The sequence below is a fragment of the Cetorhinus maximus genome, chromosome 14 (assembly GCF_964194155.1).
Source record: "Cetorhinus maximus chromosome 14, sCetMax3.hap1.1, whole genome shotgun sequence".
NCBI lineage: Eukaryota > Metazoa > Chordata > Chondrichthyes > Lamniformes > Cetorhinidae > Cetorhinus > Cetorhinus maximus.
The window spans coordinates 68,837,215-68,860,224 of record NC_135892.1 but is presented as its reverse complement, the minus strand read 5'-3'; the positions used below and the strand labels follow the sequence as shown (position 1 = coordinate 68,860,224).

Below are 23,010 nucleotides of genomic sequence, written 5' to 3'. Positions count from 1 at the left end.
ACACAGGGTATGATCCATTGGGGATGCATAAAGATTACACAAAGCAGAGGGGGCAAAGTATCCAGAGCTTATGGGGCTGGTGGCTGTCCTTAATGGGGAACTGGCAGAAAATGTTAAAAAATGTTAGAAGCAAGGCACAGAGACATTTAGGGTCCAGTTTTAGGATGCTGTCTAAATTTATTTGTTGCAAAGCAATTCATGCAAACAGGGTAACTACCAAAGAGACTCATAGATAGTTGCAAGCAAGACATCCACCTTGTTAAAGCTAAAAGTCCAAAATGTAGGAGGGAAGTTCCCACAAAGCATTCATTTCATCTGGGCTCTCAGTGTCTGCAGCACTCTTCAGGAACTGCAAGAACGTTATGGAACAATCCCTTAGATTACATAAACTTGCATTGAGTCTAAAACGCAGGACCATATTCAAAAACAGCCCATGCACCAGATACTAGGTAGGCCTAAACACCCCATAACCCAGCCACCGGTGGTCATGCAATGTGTAGCAGTGCTGTAGGCAACAAAGATTAGGTTTAGATTTAGTCCATGGAAGTAAAGGATAATTTCCAATGCAGTAAGATACCTGACCACAATATTTGAAGAACAGAATGTATTTAAAATCAAAAGCCACACAGAAATGGATGAGAATTCCACACAATTAGGAGCTATGGAAACCTATGCAGACATGTTCATAGCTGTTGTACATAGGTTATGAGTCTTTCACATGTATACAGGGACCATCGTGGTTGAATAGTCTGCAGTTTTGTTCTTCATTTTTTGACATCCTTTGGCTTAAAACATTTAAATAAGTTTAGACTTTTTTTCTACAGAAATGTGGTCTCATTTTTATTTACGTTACCTGTACAGCCACTATCTGTAGTATTACTTAGTAAAGGTAAATACAAAGGTGCAGATCTTCGGCTATTTTTCAATAATGTGTAACTTAAGGCTGAGACCCATATTAACCAGCAGGGCTATTATTTTGTAGAAACCATTGTGCTGGGAGTGGAATTTTAAAACAAAATAAACAAACACGAAAATAAAAGTGGGTAAATATCTGAGGAATTAGTGATTACAATTTTGAAAAATCTTTACCTCTTATCAGTCCAGCCCATTAGTTGTAAACACACCTATATCCTGTTCAGCAACACAGGGCTTTACTCCATGAAAAATTAACTCTGGATTTCCTCCAGACCACTACAAATGGGTGGTATGATCCATCTACTTAAAATCAGAGGGCGGAATCGTCTGCTCCAATTGGTGGTGGGCGTATTTGGCAGCGTGAACAGACAATGTGATGAGAAAGCCAAAAATCAGTTTCACGACATCATGAAACCAGTTTGCAATCATCCGCTCTGTCCGTTAACGACGGGCCGCGTTTCCCGCTGTCAGACATCGGGAACTTCATTGTAATACATCCGCATATCATTTTAAACCCAGCTAGTCGGAGTCATCCCCCCCACACTGGATCATCCGAGAACATCAGCGTGACTGCTCGCACCTGGTGGGCTGCACTTCGTACGGGTCTTCGAGGTTTGTTTGCCTACCTTGCTTCAGGCAGCACTCACAGTCATCAGCGCCAGGCTTCGCAAGCAGCACCACAGCACTTTTAGGGGGGCTCACAGGCAGGTTTCTACCTACCAGACCAGTGATAAGGCAGGGCTGGCTCTTCAATGGCTGCAGAGCAAGGGCTTGCTTGGGGAAGGGGTAGAAGTGGCCTCCGACAAGATAAGAGTCTTCAGGGCGAGTGCTGTACTGGGGAAGGGGGTATCCCAGGGTGTGTGTGGGGGCACATGTTGATCTGTGCAAGTGGCCTCAAGATGGTGAGGGCTGAGGAGGCAGTCTCCAGAGGAGATGAGGCCAAATGGAGATGTGAGGGTGTGTGTGTGAGAGAGAGAGAGTGGCGATATCCCTTGAACTGGCAGTGAGTGAGATGCCAGTGAATGTGTGATGGTCTTGTAAGTGTGTGAGTTTAGAGTGATGAGATGGTTGCCATACCCTGGCAACGCAGATGAGATCATTCATCCTCTTTCTGCATTGGATGGTCAACCTCTTCTTTGCAGCATTGGCACTGATCACCACTGCCATCGCCTACCAGAGTGGTGAGTGGTGAGATTGCTGGACCTCCTGCAGCCAGAGCAGGGGTGGAGAACATCACGGCGGGCCTCCACAGCATCCAAAAGTTGTTCCAGGGATGCATCACTGAATTGGGGGTCTGCAGTCTTCTTACCTTTCAGGGCCATGTCTTCTGTGCAGCAGTCTTGGGTTAGAAGCACTAAGAGGTGTGCATGTAGCTGCACTTTAAATATAGCACTAGGCAAGAGGAAACGGCGAGGTGACAGTGTGGCGGGCAAATGAGAGCCTGCCCATCATCGAAACAGCATATTTCCCTGAAATGCATGATTAATCAGGCTTGACATTAATGGTCAATAAACTAACTAATGCTCCAAATGTGGGACCCTTGGTACAGCCAACAATTAGGGTCCAACCAATAGGCGAGCACAAAAGTTGCAACACAACAGTCATGACACATAAATAACTTGAATTAAAATAAGTAGTGAAATCATATCCAGCTCAGCAGTTTTCCTTCATTCCCAAGTACCCACAAATTAAACAGCTTTACAATCTGATGGTTTTCATGGAGTCTTTCAAATTACCTCAAAAAGGCAACAAAGTTCTTTCAATAGTCCCTTGTAAAAATATTAAAGAAACAAGCTGTCATATAAAGCATTAGAATTTTATACTCTAAAAATGCCTTTCAATTGACCTATTATGTTTCAAGTGCAGGCAAGCATAATCTATTCATCTTTACTTATATCAATAGGCCATCTGGGATTGCTTAGCCCTGATAATGAACACTGTGGTTAAGTCAGCAATAATTCCAAGCAAGCAAAGACACCCACCCTGTTATAGCTAAAAAGCCAGAACATAGGGAAGGATAGTCCAAACAGCACCCACTAAATTTGGACAGCTGGGTGCCCGGAGTGCTCTTTAGACTCTGCAAGCACATTATGCAGCGATTTCTTAGTTTACATAAAATTATGACTGTATTGAGCCTAGTTTTAATGGCAGCTTTTGGAATCATAGTGACACCATGGCAAAACCTTGGTCTTTTCATTGCTTGAGGTGTGGTAAGACATTTTCCATAAATGCTTGGTAATTTTGTTCAGTATATTTTATCTTTGAGACTTGCCTATGTACAGCATAGAAAAAGGAGCTTTGTTTGCAGGATCTTATATGCCCATTTATTTGACACCCGAGACTACGACCTGAATCTTCTGTTCGGTGTCCAGGGGCGGGCCCCGCATGCCGACATGTAAAATGATGCGTGGTGATGTTGGACGTGCGTCCCAACAGCACCACACGTCATTCTGAACTTAATTGGCCCTCCCACACAAAATGGCAACACGCAGCCGATCGTGGGCGGTGATCAACTATGCGCCCGCCCGCGCCCACTCCTGAACTGCCCGCCCAACAGGGAGAAAATTCTCCCCATACACATAAGTTGTGCAACCTACCCTATGTAAGCAACAAACTAAGGCTTATTAAGTTAAGTGAATGTAGAAATCCCTCTTAAAGAAATTTAAAATTGATTCAATAACGAGCAGATTGTTTCGAGATTTTAACTGCCACAGACTATAAAATAGTTCTTTTATGTATCTGGTGGTCACATTCACCTCATTGATTTTCCACTATAATTGTTGACAGATAAAAAATCCACAACCCTTGTGAAACTTCATGGTGGAACTTCCCTAAGATTTCCACTGTCAGCTGCATCCCCATGTGATTTGTATGTCATGAGATCATGAGAATTTCATGCTCGACAAAGACCTTGTCTTCTGGAAACTTGGTGAGGGTGAGGTTTACAAGAGTTAAAATGAGTTACCCGCTGTGATCCCACTGCTGTCCTGCCAAGTTCCAATGTTAACCTGCTGTTTTGAGCAGGCGTGCGGGACATCAGAAGGAAGGCCACAGGTCCTTCTTTAAATATATGGATCAGGCTTAGGGTTCCCAGACCTCCAGGATGGGCCTGGAGTTTCCAGGAATTGAGGATGTATCTCCACGATAGTGCTGCGTGCAAACTTGTAGAAAAATCATCAGGGCTTTAAAAAAGATTTTCTTTTGTCATTTTCTTTGGACATCTCTCTTTACCAGATACGAAAGTGTTGAAAATGGAGGGGAATAAAGGCTGTTTGGCTAACAGTTAAGCATCATCCAATTGGGTAATGAGAGTTTTTGCTTTCCAATTGGTGTAGGAAGGCAGTGCGTCACAAAGATGGATGTGTTCGCCGACTAATGACTGGAGCGTGGGGGCAAGTCATGTGATAAAACCGCCAGGGATACATTTAATTATAGTTGGCAACCCTAATGAGTGTGGGCCGGAAGGCACCAATAGGCAGGTAAATTTTAAAATGTTGTTTTAGGTTTCCCTGTGGGCCGAGAGGAGTAGGCATGCTCCTTCCAGCCTGACAAAGAAGCTTTAGGACTCTCTTAGCACAGCCTCCCCCACTTTTCCCTTCCCTCAGTCACATCCCGATCTCCTGTTGCCACTTACCTGGACCTCTGACTGCAGCCTTCTGTCGTCAGATTCCTACCCTCTGTCCAGGCAGTGAAGCTGGCTGTGTTCAGGCAGGTCACTGATAAAATTGATGGAACTGAGGTCTTGCTGGTCTTTGGAGCTTGTATGCTCCTATCGCAGTTTTCTGCAATTTAGTCCAGTTCACTCCCAGGACCGGACCAAAACTATTCAATCATACTTTTTCTCTCATTTTCCTTCAGATTGGTCAAAAGCTTTGATTCTGATTCTATGATATTTTAATAGCATTTTGCTGGTATGGGCTCCTCTGCCAGGAAGTACCTCAGAAAGAATTAACCCGATAAGATTTATGAGAGGTATTCAGTATTCAGAATTGTATATGCTTGAAACTCGGCGGCGTCAATGGTGTCACCTCCATAATCGAAAAAGAAGGAACAATGTTGTAATCTATATAGACAAATGCTTTGGGATACACAGCCAACAACCAACAGAATAACTGCGTACAGTTTCCACCCCATTTTTATTCCTCAGTTGTAACATTTGGTCTTCACTAGCTCTGGCCTGCTTAAGTGTGTAGACAGCTAGGGCGAATTTAAATCTACAAGAGAGTGTGGTTTTGGCTCCACTATCTGCTCTTGTTCATTGTGTGAGAACCCAACTATGTCAGTAACCACTGCTACTGGTGTGAGTATCTGGGCTAGAGCGTGGTCTGCATCAGTCCTATAAAGGTGCAACCTCAAAGTCCTCTGAGAAGCTGTCATCACTGTGGGTGACTTCAATCACCTTCTGATGGACGTGAGAAGGTCCTTGGGAAGATAAAAGACATGAATGACTACCGTTAAGGTAAGAATGCTTTGTTATCATTATGCATTTATTCATATTTCAGTCACTGTTGACATCAAGTCAACATGACTGAGTGTTGTCTGCCATGTGGCTGTCTGATTTTAACTCTGTCATCAGGTAACTGGGAGTCTCCCATTTCCCCTTGTCCAACGGTCAGGTATGCTGAGACTCAACTGATCTCCAGCGCCTCCTGCTCTGTTAATTGGGAGGTCTGTGAAAGGCCTTCTCAGCCTTTCCCTTGTGTTCTCCTACAAGGAGGGAAAGAAGAGATCCAAGAGTGAGAGGCATGTGTTTAATGGATGAATGGAGAGCATTTATTGAGGGTGACTATAAGGAATAAGCATTACATTGCATAAGGATTAGGTGCATGTCAGTGGTGGATGGATAGATGGGGAGGAAGTACACAGGCAAAAAGGAAAGGGTGCACCTGTAAGGTAAGCTGGTGTGAGCAGTGATGTGTCAGAGTAGGTTTGAAAAGCCAGAGCGAGGAGCTTGGGTTATATGTATTCAGGATGTGCCTTGCTCTCACTTTTCCTGCCCTGCTTAGGGCATTGAAACACTTCCTGTATTGGATCCAGGAGCTCAATGCTCCTACTGCTAACCTCTTGGACAACCTCCAAACACATCTCTTGTGAAAGCAGCAGGCTTCTTCCTTCCATTATGAGGGAACAGTAGCTCCCTCCAGCTCCTTATAGGCCCCAGTAGCATATCCAGGGAGAAACTGAAGTGGGGCACAGCCTTTCCCTCTACTGACTACATTCCAAGATGTTTTCTCTCTTCATTGCAACTCAGAGTATTTCAACATGAATGCTTGGAGTGTTCCTTTAAACGATGGAGTTGAAAATCACATCATGTGGATCATCATCACGCCCACTGATGGAAATTGGACAGGAAGACAGGCTGATAATGGGATGGCTGAGTTAAAAAGTCACTGACTTTTACTCTACTTCCAGGTTTCCCACACGCTAAAATCTAGCCCTAGTTTCTGGCAGAGAATAATAGCTAAGAATGCAATATAGGTCTTTTATCCTCACTTTTTTTACTTAAAACAGGAATATTTTAAAGGGTTGTTACTCCCTGAAATCTATGATGACATGACCAGAAATATTGCCCCACAGCCATTACGCACTCGAATGAGCGTTAAGTGGCTGCAGGCAGGACTTCCGCCTCTCACTTGGGAGGAAATCCTGCCTTAGAGACCTGCCGGCCAATCAGATTGGCCAACAGCTCTCTAGTCCCTGTGGACAGAAGAAGAAATGCAGGAGGACATCGGAGCCTAAGTCCAGGCATCAGAGGCCCAGGTAAGTTCAGGTGGTCCCAGGGCTGGGAGGATAGGAAAGGCCTGAGGGGGTGTGAAGGGGGCAATAATGTGGAAACAAAGAAGGTGACTCAGTTATCTAATGCACAGTGGTACAAGGTATAACCATTAGAAAATCACTTGACTCCAGAGAGTAAGTCAGGGAGTCAGTAGAACAAAAATTCACACATTTGTTTCCTCATGCTTTGGGTGTTCCTATTCTGGAAGTACTCAGTTGCTGAAGGACAACACAGATGACTACACATGGTCCCCGGGGTTAATTGCTGAGGTCAGGTATGTTATAGCGTCCGCATCATCATCAACCCAAAGGAAAATAATACCAACATTGCAAAGATATTTTCATTTTCGTACTGTTAACAGAAATAACATGCTAGACATTCAACAAATATAGGAAAATAAACAAATCAGATTTTGACTGTCACATTTTCTTTTTGATCAGCTGTATATTTGACACATGTAAAAACAAATACCATGTTTCTTTGCCCAATATGAAGTGTACACTCTTTCCCCACAAAGACCAGAGAACTTAGGTCTACACTGGCAGAGCAAAGGCTTAGGAACCCCCAAGCATACCAAGGCAGTGCTGGAGGTTAATCAGTTAAAACTGCACTGCTTATCGGAACAAAATACCAATAAGCCTCTGGCTGTGTGTCCACCCAGGGCCACCCTAATCCTTAGAACTTTGATATCCAAGGTTACCTGGAAGTGGGTGGGAAGGATCCTGACCTCAGTGATAGACATCTTCCAGCTCTGATGAATGAGCCAGGCTGGTAGACAAATAATAACAATATCCTGAGCTACCGTGAACCTGTCTGGGTTGGATCTTAGGTTAATGAGTTTGCCACGGACAGCTAGCTTGGTTCAGAAATTTCATCACCAAATGCAGCATTTTGGAGTCATTTTGGCCTAAAGACACCCTCCACCTCAGGAGGATAGTCACTAATTGACCAGTGACCAAATGGTAAGCATGGGCTTGAGTTCTCTATAGGTGCTGGACTGCAGGTAACGGGAACTTAGCATGAACAGCACAAGTCACATAAATTGTGAGAGTGTATTGCCCCCCACCACTTCCTGACCACAGCATGAACATGCCATACTCTCCACGAGTTTGAAGTGTGGAACTTCTGCAGCTGCTGCTTGCCTGCCCGCGATCCAGTGATGGTCAGGTTGTAGCAAAATTGTAAGCACTTACTTTATAAATAGATTTGCTATTTCAATACACTTAGAGCACAGGGGTAAATTCTTCCCATACATTTAAATTTAACATTTCTCTGTTACCCATTTCTACTAGACATAAAATACCATTCTTATTGGCACAAACTCATAATTAAAATTCTTATAACACTTTTTTCTAAACATTATTTGCTTAGATAAAAGACTCAGTTGTCTCTGAAAGCAGACAAGTTGGTGCAATTGGCTTTCACTGACTGTTTACCAGGTAGGTAGCTCCATTCAAACACAGCTAACGATAAAATTGATAGAGCAGAACAGTTATTTCACTCCATTCACATGTGATATTTTTTCAACCAGTATTAGAAATAATGATAAATTTTGAAACTTAATTTCATTTGATCCCATGAAACAATGTCTAATCTCTGCCCTAAACAAAACTGGATGGGTAGTTTAGAAATTTATTTCTAAGGCTTGCACTGTGTAAACACAATAAGCATTTTCTGCTAGCAAATCTTAATAAAGGCAAATCATAAATTGACAAATACCAAGTAGCTACCAGTTGTAGCACTTTCCTGAGCCTGTTATAACACAGAACCTTTTCACGCACAGTGTTTTAATATGCTTGGGCATCGATGTTTGGGAATTCACACAACTTACAATGTGAAGCAGATTCCACAGCTCTGGTGAACAAGTGTAAACGAGTATTGTTTATTTTGGACCATGAGCTTTTCCCAGATGACTGAGAAAATCTGTACAGCCCAATAATGTAAAAACAATACTGCTGTCCCATACATGAGGGTTGTGCACTCATACAAACATACGAAGTAGGAGCAAGAGTAGGCCACTCGGCCCTTCAAGCCTGCTCCGCCATTCAAGATCATGGCTGATCTGATTGTAACCTCCAGCTACCCCGATAACCTTTCACCCCCTCGTTAATCAAGAATCTATCTAGCTCTGCCTTAAAAATATTCAAAGACCCTATTTCCACTGCCTTTTGAGGAAGAGAGTTCCAAAGGTCCACGACCTCTAGAGAAAAAAATTCTCCTCAGCTCTGTCTTAAATGAGCGACCCCATAGTTTTAAACTGTGACCCCAACTTCTAAATTCTCCCACAAGAGGAAACATTCTCCCCACATCCACTCTGCCAAAACCCCTCAGGATCTTAAAGGTTTTGATCAAGTCACCTCTTACTCTTCTAAACTTCAGTGGATACAAGCCTAATCTGTCCAGCCTTTCCTTATAAGACAACCCATCCATTCCTGGTATTAGTCTAGTAAACCTCTCTGAGCTGCTTCTAACAAATTTACATCTTTCCTTAAATCAGGAGACCAAGACTGTACACAGCACTCCAGATGTGGTCTCACCAATGCCCTGTACAACTGAAGCATAATCTCCCTACTATTGCATTCATTTGCCCTCTCAATAAATAATAACATTCTATTAGTTTTCTTAATTACCTGCTGTACCTGCATACTAGTCTTTTGTGATTCATGCATTAGGACACCCAGATCCCTCTGAATCTCAGAGCTCTGCAATCTCTCACCATTTAGATAATATGCCCACATGCAGCTGGAAAAATAGCGGCAAACGCCAGTAGCAACAGCCACCTATATTTTCTGCTGTCAGCAATAGTCTCCATTACCACACTGTAACTGCAGCACCTGACTTATGATGCAATGCTGCCACAGAGGTCAATAGATCAGAAGCACCAGTACTTAAATATGAAGTATTTCATATCAAATAAACCATCTAGTTGCACTGAACAACCCAATAATCTAATCATTAAAAATACAACCAAACAAGAAATTAAACTACAACAGATGTTTCACTGTATGGCAATTTTATGTATGTAAGGCCAATTCTTGGAAGCAGAGATAACAAAATTCTTTCTTCTTCTACAAATCTGTCTCTCTACCAAAACCAGGAGAATTCTCTACATTGAAAGCCCTTCCAAATGATTGACTATTTTCTGATCTATTCTGAAAATGTCCCTGAGCAATCCATGACACTGCATGAATCCACAGTGGGAAAGGGAGGGTCAAAGCGGTCAAGATGCTGCACTGAAAAGTCTCATTTAAAAGCCTATTGATCTTCAGCTCCCTGATGCCGACTATAGTATGATTAGCTTAGGAGCTAGCCCAGAATAAATGCATAAACTAATGGAAATGGAGTTCTGTTCCCTTACCTATAATCTGAATTGAATTGAGCCTGATTCGTGATGGAAGCAGCTGTAAAATTTTGGTAAATAATTGGGTGATACATACATTTTATCATTATATTTTCATTGGTATCAGCCCCAGCTTCAGCAGTAATGCTGTTAATGAAACTAGATGAATAACAGCACCATGCAGTATCTCAAGTTGGCCTTAGAGCAAATTGACAAGCTGCTACCAGCTAAACTGAGACTGCTGTCATTTTTGCTGGTTGCAGATAGCTGCCTCTCAGTCATCAGTGACATTTACACAATGCTGTCCTCAGGAATTCAAAGCCAACATGGAAATAAGCCTCTGGAGGGGGGCCCCAGAACCACAGGCAATGCAATCTCTCCCCACTCTGCTTCCTAATGTGTGTTCCATTTGAAAGTCAGCGCCAATGACATGGGTTTCTCGGCCATTTGGCTGCAACCTGAGAATCACAGAATTGTTATGGCGCAGAAGGAGGCCACTCGAACCATCATGTCTCCACCAGCTCTCTGAATGAGCAATTCATCTAGTACCATTCGCCCCGCCTTCTCCCTGTAAGCCTGCACATTCCTCCCTTTTAGATAATGGGCTACATTTTACATGCCCCTGCATGTACAGGGGGCTGTATGTAAAATAGGGCGGGTGCCCACCACACCACCTTCCCACCCACCTGCCAGCTTACCCCCATAATACGGGGGGGGTGGGCTGGTGGGCGGGTGTCGAGATCGGCAGCCCACTCACCGTATTTAAATGAATAATTAAGGGTCAATTAGGCTTTTTACCAAGCCAACTGACCCTGATAATATGCTGCCCACGCCATAAAACGTTTGGCATGGGCAGTCAGACGGGAGTGGGCAGCCTAATTTTTTAAACAGATTCTTCAAAAAGCAGGAAGGAAATCCTTAGGGACTGCTCTTTGCCGATCGGGGGGGGCGCCCCCCTCCCAAGATAGAATCCCCTTTTTTCCTATTGTAACCTTAAACCCAGCCTCCCAACCCAACCCCTGCCATCTCCCTGACATGCCCAAACCCTCCCAGCCCAAGAGCCCAGACTTACCTGGCTCAGGTAATCCATGGGCCTTTTCCCTCCTCCTCTTGCAGTTCCTGGCAGCGTCCACTAACATGCTCTTGGTGCTGCTGGGGTTGATGAAGCTACTGGCCAGTCTGATTGCCCAGCAGCTCCTGAGGGCAGGACTTCCTCCCCAGTGAGGGACGGAAGTCCCACACAGGCCCTGTTTAGCCTGCCCACTGCACTTTATGGCTGTGGGTGGGTGACCATGGAGCAGGTTGGCTTCACACTGACTTTGCTTCTGGGGTGGGGAGCCTTTCGCACACCCCCTGCCCCCCCATAATATTCAGCCTAATGATATAACTCCCTTTTGAATGCCTGGATTGAACCTGCCTCCACCACACTCTCAGGCAGCTCATTCCAGATCCAGCCTGCGTGCCCTTGGTCCTACCTTCAAAATCCAGTGCATAGAGTGCTGAAATATGTTGGGACCATACCTGTTTTTATAATTTTCATTAATGGTTTGCATTAGGACATTATTGGAAACATCCATCGTTGCAGATGGCAGAAAAATAGCTGCAGAAGGCCATCATCTTTAATTGTTTGGTTCCATCCCCTTTTATGACCCCACTGTGGTCTGCATGCTGACACTTGGCTGGATTGCATCTCATGCCAAACCAAGGTCATTCTCGCACTTTTTTTTAAAAGAAGACAGCCCATAAAAACAGAGAAGTTATTCAAAGGTGGGTGACCAAAAATCTACATCTTTTCACTGCTTACAACTTGTCATGCCCCCTTCAAAGATTTGTGTGCATAACCCCTGGTTATCTCAGTTCCTGCAGTCTCTTTAAAATTATCCCATTTGGGCCATATTGCTTCCGCTCATTCTTCCTACCAAAATGTATCATTTCACACTTCTCTGTTAAACCTCATCTACTGTGTTTCTGCCCGTTTTACAAGCCTTTGTCGTCCTAAAGTCTATTCTTATCGTCTTCATTGTTTACTACATTTCTGAGTTGCAGATCATCTTCAAACTTTGAAATTATGCTCTCTATACCTAAATCCAGGTCATTAAAAACATCAAAGCTGTGGGCCTACCAACCGCTGGGAACGCCACTGTCTACATCTCTCATGTTTGAAAAACAGCCATTCACTATTACTGTCTGCTTTCTGAACCTCAGCCAATTCTGTATCTATGCCACTGTCCCTTTAATCCAATGGAATTCAGTTTTGCTGACAAGTCTACAATGTGGTATTTTGTCAAACACTTTTTTAGAAGTCCATGTATGCAACACCAACCACACTACCCTTATCAATATCTCTATTACTTCTTAAAAAACTTTGATCAAGTTAGTCAAATACAATTTGTCCTTAACAAATTTGTGCTGGCTTTCATTTATTAATCCACGCTTTTCCAAATGGCAATTAATTTTGTCATGGATTATTGCCACTAAAAGTTACCCCACCACGATGTTAGGCTGACTTGTCCGTAGTTTTCAGGCTTGTCCCTCTCCCATTTTTGAACAGGGTTGTAACATTCAATAACAATCTTCCAGTCGTCTGGCATGGCTCCCATATTCAAGGAGGGTTGGAAGTCTGTGACCTAAGTCTCTGTAATTTCCACTCTTAATGCCCTCAGTAATTTGGGATGCATCCCATCCGGACTGGGTGAGCAGGTATTCCATATGGTTACCGTTTCCCCCTTTACATTAGCAGCATCTTCTTTGCTAGTGAAGACACATGTAAAGTATTCATTTAGTACCTCAGCCATGATTGTGTGTGCACAAGATTTCCTATTTGGTTCCTAACTAGTCCCTTCCTTCCTTTGACTGCTCTTTAACTATGGCCTGAATTTCATGCGCGCCAAGTCGACGGGCCTGTAAATGGACGCGTAATGCGCTTCCGCCCACGATCGCCCCCCCCGAACACAATTTCACACTGTCGAGGGGTGGGGAGCACGGGCGCCCGACAAAAGTGAGGGGGCAGGTGGATGCCTCTAGCGAGCGCCCTGAAGGCCCCGCCCCTTTAACCCAGCCATCCCGAGAATCAGCAGGGTGAGCTGATTGACAGCAGTGCCCACCAACTGGAAGCTGCACTTGTTAGAGGTAGCGCCAATCAGCACTGAGTGGAGACGGCAGGCAAGTTGCGTTGAGCCGTGGCGCGCAACCAAACTTCCCATTTGACCTGGGAAGAAGGTCACGTGCTTTTCTGCTTGCAGCTCTGCCTCTTCACTCTCGCTCTGACCGGCTGAAAACATCTATTTGATTGTTAGAAGTAGATGAACCCATTGTCACATTGTGTGTAAATGTCCAGGAAATAAACAAGGTTTTTTAAATGGTCCCGCGGTTTTCTATCTCTTGGTGAGTGAGTAAGGCCGTGGGGTCCCGACTCCCCACCCTCCCGCCTGATCAAACAGTTACAAGGGGCCAGGACACAGATACCATATATTCTTGGTCCCAATATTTGATTCCCATTCAGTCAGGGAAACATTTGTCGCGAATGATACTTGGAGCAGCGACATTCCTGATACTGGTTATGGTACTGTCCCAGTGAGTCAATACTGGCGCCATACGAAGACAAAATGACTGGTGAGTGCAGAGTTCACAATAACAGCTGCATGAGAAAGCCAACAACGTTAGGCCACAAAAATATCTTCAGCCATTCAGCCCAATTTCTAATATGATATAATATCAAGATACAGCACTCAAAACTTGAGTACTCATTGAACCCTGATGGAGCTGAACCTCCCCCATTAGTAGACACTTGGCTGGCCTATGTTAACAAGGGTGCAACCTGGACTGGGACAAAGAGGCAGCTGGAGTTTGCGAAACTCCCTGAGGCTTTCCTTCATAACTACATAGATGATCATTGCTGTTGAATATCCTATTTCTTAAAGGCATAAATTAAATGATAAAAGACAGAACCCCTTTGGTATGATAAGACAAACACTCCAAAAAGGCAAAGCTTTCTCAAAAATGTCTTAGTTTCAGAGAGAGCCAATGAACATTGGGCTACTAATTTACTTGAATGTCATTTTTTGTATAAACCTATTAAATTTGATATGAGCCAAATCCTGAAAGCAGCTTTTTATCAAATCAACTTGTTTATGAAAAGTTCCGACAAGTTAACTTTAATATAAAATACAGTGATAAAAGCATAAAATAGATTTTAGTTTCAGATCATAATTTAATAAGAAGTACTGACCAAGCAATCAATCCACCCCTAAAAGCAATATACCTGAGAATTCCAAAGAAGATTCCAAGAATCTCAACAGATGGAATATCAGTTTTTAATTTTAAACTAACACATGAAGCCAGCTACGTTTGAATTTATTGGCTGATCTTAAGAACTGCCAGAGATCAGGGTAAGATTGGAGAAGGGTCATATGGACTTGAAACTTCAACTCTTTCTCTCTCCACAGATGCTGTCAGACCTGTTGAGTTTTTCCAGCATTTTCTGTTTTTGTTCAAGATTTCCAAATGTGTTTTTTTACATTGCTTCCTTAGGAGTAAGAAATAAAACTTCTGAACCCTTTGTAGAAATAAAAGAACAGCTTGCATTTATAAAGTGCTTTTCATGGCCACAAGATATCCCTTTACAGCCAATGAAGTACTTTTTTTGAAGTGTAGTCTTGTGAAGAGGACATAAGGTGCAACATTATTCCCCTGTCCGGGGGGGGGATGGTGGGGGGAGAGCGGGCGCAGGCAGGCAGCCTTCCGATCGGCGCCCTGAAGGGTAGTGTGGTCGGGGGGGGGGGGGGGGGGGGGGCGCCGCCACTTTACATGGGCAGGCCAATTAAAGCCCACCCAGCGTGACGTCCACCAGGAAGCATGCATGCAAAAGAGCGCACAGATCTCCCTGAGGCAAAGTGCTGCCTCAGGGAGATTGGCTCCGATTGAACCTTTAAATAATGGTGATAAAAACTTTCCCTGCCATGTTCCTTCATGTGACACTGTCACATGAGTTGGGACATGTCCATAACTTTTATTGAAACATTTCATAAAAATTTAAATACCCTCATGAAATCTCATCCTGCCCGTGGATGAGGTTTCACGTTTTTCCCAAAGACCACCTGGGCTCCCGGCCCGCCTGCCAACCTTAAGGTTGGGTGGGCAGGTCCATTAATCATCTTAATTAGTTTTTTAATGGCCTTAGTAGGCTGTTGACAGTTTGGCAGGCGTGCAGCCGATTTGGCTAAGTGCCCACCGAACTGAGAATCTAAATGACATGGGATGACGTTGGGATGCACGCCCGACATATCCCCGCGTCATTTTACATGTCGGTGAGCGGGGCTGCTCAAGGAGTCTGCAAAGCGATACAGATAGGTCAAGTGAGTGAGTTAAAAATTTGGCACATGGGGTATAATGTGGGAAAATTTGTCCACTTTGGAAGGAAGAATAGAAAAGCAATATACTATTTAACTGTAGAGAGATTGCACTACTCTGAGGTACAGAGGGATCTGGATGTCTTGGTACATGAATCACAAAAGTTAGTATGCAGGTACAGCAAGTGATTAGGAAGGCAAATGGAATGTTGTCATTAATTGCAAGAGGAATCGAATATAAAGTTGTACAGAGCATTAGTGAGATCACATCTAGAGATCTGTATACAGTTTTGGTCTCATTATTTAAGAAAGGACATAATTGCATTAGAATCAGTTCAGAGAAGGTTCACTCAAATGATTTCCATATTGGGCAGGTTATCTTATGAGGAAAGGCTGGACAGGCTGGGCCTGTATCCACAGGAATTCATAAGAATGAGAGGCAATCTTGTTGAAACATAGAAGATCTTAAGGGGACTTGACAGGGTGGATGCCGAAAGGGTGTTTCCCCTTGTGGGAGAGACCAGAACTAGGGGGCACAGTTTAAAAATAAGGGGTGTCCCATTTAAGATGGAGATGAGGAGAATTTTTTTCTGTCAGAGGGTCTTGAGTTTGTGGAACTCTGTTCCCCAAAGAACAGTGGAAGCAGGGCCACTGAATATTTTTAAGGCAGAGGTAGATAGATTGTTGAGTGACGAATTGTAGATAGATTGTTGAGTGACGAAGAACTCAAAGGGTATTGGGGGCAGGCATGCAGGAAAGTGGGGGTGAGACCACAATCCGATCAGCCATGATCTTATCAAATAGCAGAGCAGGCCTACTCCTACTCCTAATTCGTATGTTTGTATGTTAGTCACTGTTGTAATGTAGAAAACACAGCAGCCAATTTGTGCACAGCATGCTCCCAAAAACAGCAATATGATAACGATCAGGCAATTTGTTTTGTGATGCTGATTAGGGGATAAATATTGGTCAGGACGTCAGGGATAACTCCCCTGCTCTTCCTTGAAATAGGATCGTGTGGCAAACAAAGCCTTGGTTTAGTTTTATTTTTAAGGAAATAAAGCAGAAATGTCATTGAAACAAAAGTCAGTGGTTTGTAACTGCTGTCTTATTGGGTGTCTTTAGTGTTGCCAACCCTGGCTGGACATATTCCAGGAGATGTCATTACATGACCTCCTACCTTCAACTGCCCCTTCCCCTGACTCCTGCCATTGGTCGTACAACATGTCAATCATCATGGAGCCCTGCCTTCCCAAGGCTTTCAATGTGTCCCGGTTTTGACTTCTGAAAATCTGGTCACTCAGGGGAGAGGGAGAGATCGATGTTTGTAAGAGATAGAGGGGACACCAATAGGAGGTCAGGAGCAATCAGGGGTCAGGATGGAGGTAGGGGGGAATGGCCATTGATGGGAGCTCCAGAGAGATTGGGGAAGGAGGGAAGAAGGTTGTGGAGAGGTCAGATAAGAAAGGAAGAAAATTGTGGAGGACATGGTAGGGGAGGCAGCGGGAGGAAATCATAGGCATGAGAGGACATTGGGAGGGTATCAGATTGCGGGGTTGTTGTGGGTGTTGGCTGTTTGCTTTCTTCTCTGTGAAAACTGGAAGTGGGTGGGTTCCAGGGACAGTTGCATTCAGGCTTCCAAACTTATTCCTCTTTCTTGCCACCTGGCCCAAACCCACCCATTTTGGGGGTTTAAAATTCCCCCCATTAATTCTACTCTCTCTCTCAATAGATGCTGCCTGATTTGCTGTGTGTTTCCAGCATTTTCTAATTTTATCTCAGTCCTATTATATGTCACCAATTAAAGAACAAAGCCCAACTGATGGGGTGATTTTGATTGACAGCCATCTCTCAGGCCTCATACCAAAGCTTATGATGGAAGTAGAGTCAATTCCCAACGCCTTGCCCTGTAATCTGATACCTCAACAACACTGGTCTCCATATCTCATGGTACCGTCAAGAAATGAGTAGTCAATCTGGTTTATTATTGGTAATTTAATGGGGTGGCCCTAACACTGGGACTGGGGATTGTTGCCAGTCCCAGACATTGCAACAACAACTTGCATTTATACAGCACTTTTAACATAGTTCTTTAACAGCACAGAACAGGGCAGGAGATCCACCAGTTTGGCTCAATACCACACCACACAGGCCATCGAACACCGTTCCATGGAGAGCTGGCATGGACTTGATAGACCAAATGGCCTCCTTCTGAGCTGTAAATGACTCTATACTTCAATCACAGAAGCCATATTTCAGTAGATTTGTTTTGATTATTTGCACTTCTGCAACAGAGCTGTTTTAAGAAAACAGGACTTTCGAATCATGTTTCATCAAAGTTCACAGGAAAAGAACTGGGGCAGATCATGGTTCATTGATAATTGGATGTTGTTGTGCTTCTCATGCTTAATTCTTCTATGGGATGTGTACATCGCTGGCAAGCCAGCATATGTTGCTGCTCTCTTATTTCCCCGAAAGGTAGCATCGCAGTGGACTCTGGACCCGCTGTAGTCCATCTGGTTCCAATACACAAACTGTGCTGTTAGGAAGGCTGTTCCAGGATCTTGAGCCTGTGGCAGTGAGGCATTTGCGACCCAGGGCGCAATTTTCCATCTTGGAGACTAAATCCGGTGGCAGGCGGAATAGTCGGCGTGATTCCTGCTGGGCAGCAGGGTGGATGAACACGCGTGATCTTCCGCTTTTCAGCTCATTAATTGAGCATCCGTGAAGAGCTCGGTAAATCTTGTGGCGGGTTGTTACTTCATGGGGTCGAAGGTCCTGGCGCCATATTTAAACGGCACCCAGACAGACATTCACTGACTACAGGCCAGGAGCTCTGCATTACTCCTCCAGAGTCCTAGCAGCTGCTCGTACTGGAGAAGCTGTCAGATGTGAGCAACCACATCCTGGGACATACGAGGGTGCCTCCAGCATTGCTTTTGTTCATCTCTATACAAGAGCACCGGCGGCGATACACCCTGGTCGGGTCAGTGCTCGCCATTGCAGTGGACCATGTTCGCCAGCCTCTTGAACTTATAGAGGCCCCACTGCCTCTTGCTGCTCAAGCCCTTGCTCCTCATGGCCCTGTGCCAACCGGCGATGGCCCCTCCTCCTCCTCATCTGGATGAGAGCCATTACCAAGGCAGGGTTGCCTGCAGCCTGCATCATCGATGCCTCAGTGCTTATGTGAACAAAATGAAGAGTTACATTTAGTGAGCATGTCCACAGGGTTCCCTCCATTTGAAAGTCCAGCAGGCAAAACCTTCACTTGGCCTCTGTCTAGACATGACATCCCCATTCACCCCTTCTAGGTAAAGGACCTCCCAGAGGTCCAGAGATGGGTTTTCCTCCCATTCATACATGACTGCGCATGGAGACACCGCTCTTTGACCAGGGTGATGAGAGCCATGTGCAAGAAGCCTCACTTGGACATTTTTCCACTTGTCCCCATTACCCTCAAGACTCTATAGGAAGACCACTGCCTTGGCAGCATAGAAAGACTAACCACATGATGTCTCGTCGGCCATGACCATTCACCCAGGAGGATGGAGGTTTGGAGTCATGAGTTGGCTGCCCTCCACCAGCTGTGCTCCTTGGAGGCATCCACCTCCCTCCCTCCCTTCACCCCTGCCTCTGACTGCAGCTGATAGCAAATAGTACAGAATGAACGGCAGCTCCACATCGTGCTGGGATCTCGATGTTATGAGACCAATGAGACCAACCTGCTGTCATGCAGGCTTCACCATAGAACACAACTGAGAATTGTTGTTATCCAGCTGCCTCAATTATTAAGGTGCCCCTTTAGTCGGCCACATGTGCTGAACTTGAACTCCACCTACCCAAAAAGACCCTCCTCCTGCTTCGAGGGATCTCACTGGCTGTGTGGTCAAGGTCAGTTTGAAAAAATGGTGCACATCACCTTTCAAACTTGCTCCACCACCTTCTACCCTCCCCCATCACCCACCAACCTTCCCCTCCATCGTCTTAGACCAACCCAATATCACCATTCCTCTGTCACCCTTGAAATTCCCCCATTACTCTGGACTCTATCACGATCCACCTCCACATTCCTTCCCTCTCCTCATAGCCGACACCCATTACCATCCCCATGCCCACCCTGACCCTGTCCCCTCATGTTATCCGAACCACCTGTCTAGTCCTCCTCCTTGACCCACCTGATGAGACCTTCACCTACCAGACTCTCACCCTGGACCTGCCAGCCTATCACATTCCACTTCCCCTTCTGACTCTGACTGACTGTTCTCTCCTATCACCAGTTCCCTGCGTTCTACCCCCAGGATCACTGACACCATTGACCCTGCCCTCTAAGACACTATCCCCCCACTTCCCTGATTATTCCCCCCTGCCCCCTTTACTGGACACTCCCCCTTCCCCTGACATTGCCCTCCCCCTCACCCCCACTGCTCCAGGCACTGTTGCCCCCCACCCTTTCCCCCGTTAGCCTGCGTCCCCTGTCCAGCCTTTGCTCTAGCCTTCCACCCTACCCCCTGCCTTCCAGCCTTCACCTTCCTCCCTTGTCCAGCCTTGCCCAGCATTGGCATTCGTACCACTTAGCACTTGAGCGAAGTTATGCGAGGTCCCCAAGAAGGAGAAAGAAACATCTACAGACCTCGAAGTCATTGATGAAGTGAAGCTCACCAGGTGCACGTGACTTATATAAAGTCAGGAAACAAACGGTTCCAAATTTTTGCCGATGGGGCACTTATTTTGAAGGGGAAATGTAATTCCGGTGGGTTGGTCTTTTAATGAGCATTCATGAGATGTAAATGTGGTTCCCAACATAGATCGGCGGGAAATTTGACCCACCTTTAGCCTGCCATCAAAGTTGGGAGAACAAAGTTCCGAACTAATTTTCTGCCAGTAGAAAACTGACTTTTTCCGTCGTGCCAAATTTAGTGTCCTCACCTGCCATGATTCCCGCTGCTGGCGGGAGTCAAAAAATTCTGCCCCTAGTTCCAAGACAGGAGGGTGTGGGGCTTTGAGAGGACTCTGCAGGTGGGGTGTGGTACCCAAACACCTGCAGCCCTTAACCTAGATGTTTGAGGTCTCTGGGGGTGCTCTGGAGAGAGGCCAGCCAAGTTGGGTGCAGATCTACAGCGACAATGTGGGTGAGGCAGTGACCATCAGGACTTCCAGGGGCTTCACTCATCCATGCCACATACAACAAATGTCAATATTAGTACCAGTTATACAAAAGCAAAACTGGTACTAATACTAAAACATAACAATATCCCATGTAGTTTTGTGTTTGCCATGTACACACATGTTAAATCGATCCCAAGGCAGTTGGTGAAGTATGAACCTAGACACTAATACTTCTGATAATCGGTTTATTCACAGTATGTGCTAACCTCGCATGCTATTGGGTGTGTAGCCAGCCAGCAGTGTGGGTTGCACTGGGCTGCAGCTGAAATCATAGCTGATGCACTGGTTTTAATTTTCCAAAATTCCCTAGATTCGGTGAAGGTTCCATTTGATTGGAAAATAGAAAATATAACTGCTTTATTTAAAAAGGGAGGGAGACAGCAGGAAAGCATAGGCCAGTTAGCCTAACATCTGTCATAGGGAAAATGTTAGAAGCTATTATTAAAGATGTTATAGCAGGGCACTTAGAAAAATTCAAGGTAATCAGGCAGAGTCAACATGGTTTTATGAAAGGGAAATCATGTTTAGCCAATTCATTGGAATTCTTTGAAGGAGTCACATGTGCTGTGGATAAAGGGGAACCGGCGGATGTAGTGTACTTAGATTTCCAGAAGGCATTTTATAAAGTGCCACATCAAAGATAAGCTCATGGTACAGGGAGTAACATATTGACATGGATAGAAGATTGGTTAGCTAACAGGTAGCAGAGAGTTGGCATAAATGGGTCTTTTTCTGGTTGGCAGGATGTGACGAGTGGTGTGCCACAGGGATCAGTGCTAGGGCTTTAACTTGGTACATTTTATATAAATGACTTGGATGAAGGGACCGAAAGAATGGTTGCTAAATTTGCTGATGACACAAAGATAGGTAGGAAAGTAAATTGTGAAGAGGTCGTAAGGAGTACAGTAGTAAGGTTTTAAGTAATGTAGATAAGTTAAATGAGTGGCCAAAGATCTGGCAAATGGAGTATAATGTGGACAAATGTGAAACATTCATTTTGGCAGGAAGAATAAAAAGAAAGATTAGCTAAATGGTGAGAGATTGCAGAGCTCTGAGATTCAGAAGGATCTGGGTGTCCTAGTGCATGTATCACAAAAAGTTAGTCTGCAGGTACAGCAGGTAATTAGGAAAGCTAATAGAATGTTATCATTTATTGTGAGGGGAATTGATTGCAAAAGTAAGGAGGTTATGCTTCAGTTATACAGAGCACTGGTGAGGCCATATCTGGAGTACTGTGTACAGTACTGGTTTCCTTATTTGAAGAAAGATGCAAATGTGTTAGAAGCAGTTCAGAGAAGATGTACTAGACTAATACCAGGAATGGGAGGGTTGTCTTATGAGGAAGGGCTGGACAGGCTAGGCTTGTATCCACTGGAATTTAGAAGAGTAAGAGGCAACTTAATTGAAACCTTTAAGATCCATAAGGATCTTGACAGGGTGGATGTGGAGAGCATGTTTCCTCTTGTGGGAGAATCTAGAACTAGGGGTCACTGGTTAAAAATAAGGGGTCGCTCATTTAAGACCGAGATGAGGAGATTTTTTTTCTCTGAGGGCTGTGAGTCTTTGGAACTCCCTTCCTCAAAAGGCAGTGGAAGCAGAGTCTTTGAATATTTTTAAGGCGGAGCTAGATAGATTCTTGATTAACAAGGGGGTGAAAGGTTATCAGGGAAAGCATGAATGTGGGGTTGACGTTACATTCAGATCAGCCCTGATCTTATTGAATGGCGGGGCAAGCTCACGGGGCCCAGTACTCCTGCTTCTAATTCACATGATCGTATGTAAAATGATCTGAAATTATCCGAGGCCTCAACGGACAGATTGTGAATTGTGACCCCACCCCAAAAAAATGGGTCCAAACAAATTTTTAGCACTTGCCTTTTTCAGTTACTGTCTTGTGAAAAACAGCTTGTTCGCTAGATGTTTCTATGTAAACTATGTTTATTGGATGCCATTTTTATGCTGAATCGCAATCCATGTTTGAACAAAGCTCTGAAGCTGACAACATCAGAAGGTTATTTCACTTTGGGCTTCACTTTTGCAACCTATGGCCTCAGTGCACACACCCCATATACACACACACACACACACACACACAGCTGAAGCTTACAGTATGACAGCCAGAAGCAATAGGAGCAGCAGATGAGGGACTTGTCAAAAATAATTTGCAATGAAGATGAATGTGTTCACATTGCATATCCTCATGCACAAAGTGAACAGCTGCAGGGCCAGAAGCTGTTTTTACAGAAAATCTCCTCTTATACTTCGGTCAGCACTGTTGTACTCTTTACAGATTTGCATTCCAAAACCACCCTTAAATATCTACTGCTAATGGCAACAAATAGACTTTTCTTTTTAACTTGCCTCAAATGAGATCAGAATCCTATAAAGAGAAGTAAAGTGAGAACGATGGTTTAATCAGCCGTATACAAGACTAACAATCATGAGGCTTCCAGTACTCTCTTTCA

At 44.5% G+C, this 23,010-nt stretch overlaps 1 protein-coding gene across 2 annotated transcripts in view; it reads right to left on the bottom strand.

Annotated features, from left to right (window-relative positions):
- vash2 (vasohibin 2) overlaps positions 1-23,010 on the bottom strand; it is a 145,132-nt gene that overhangs the window by 2,803 nt on the left and 119,319 nt on the right. The window lies entirely within an intron of this gene.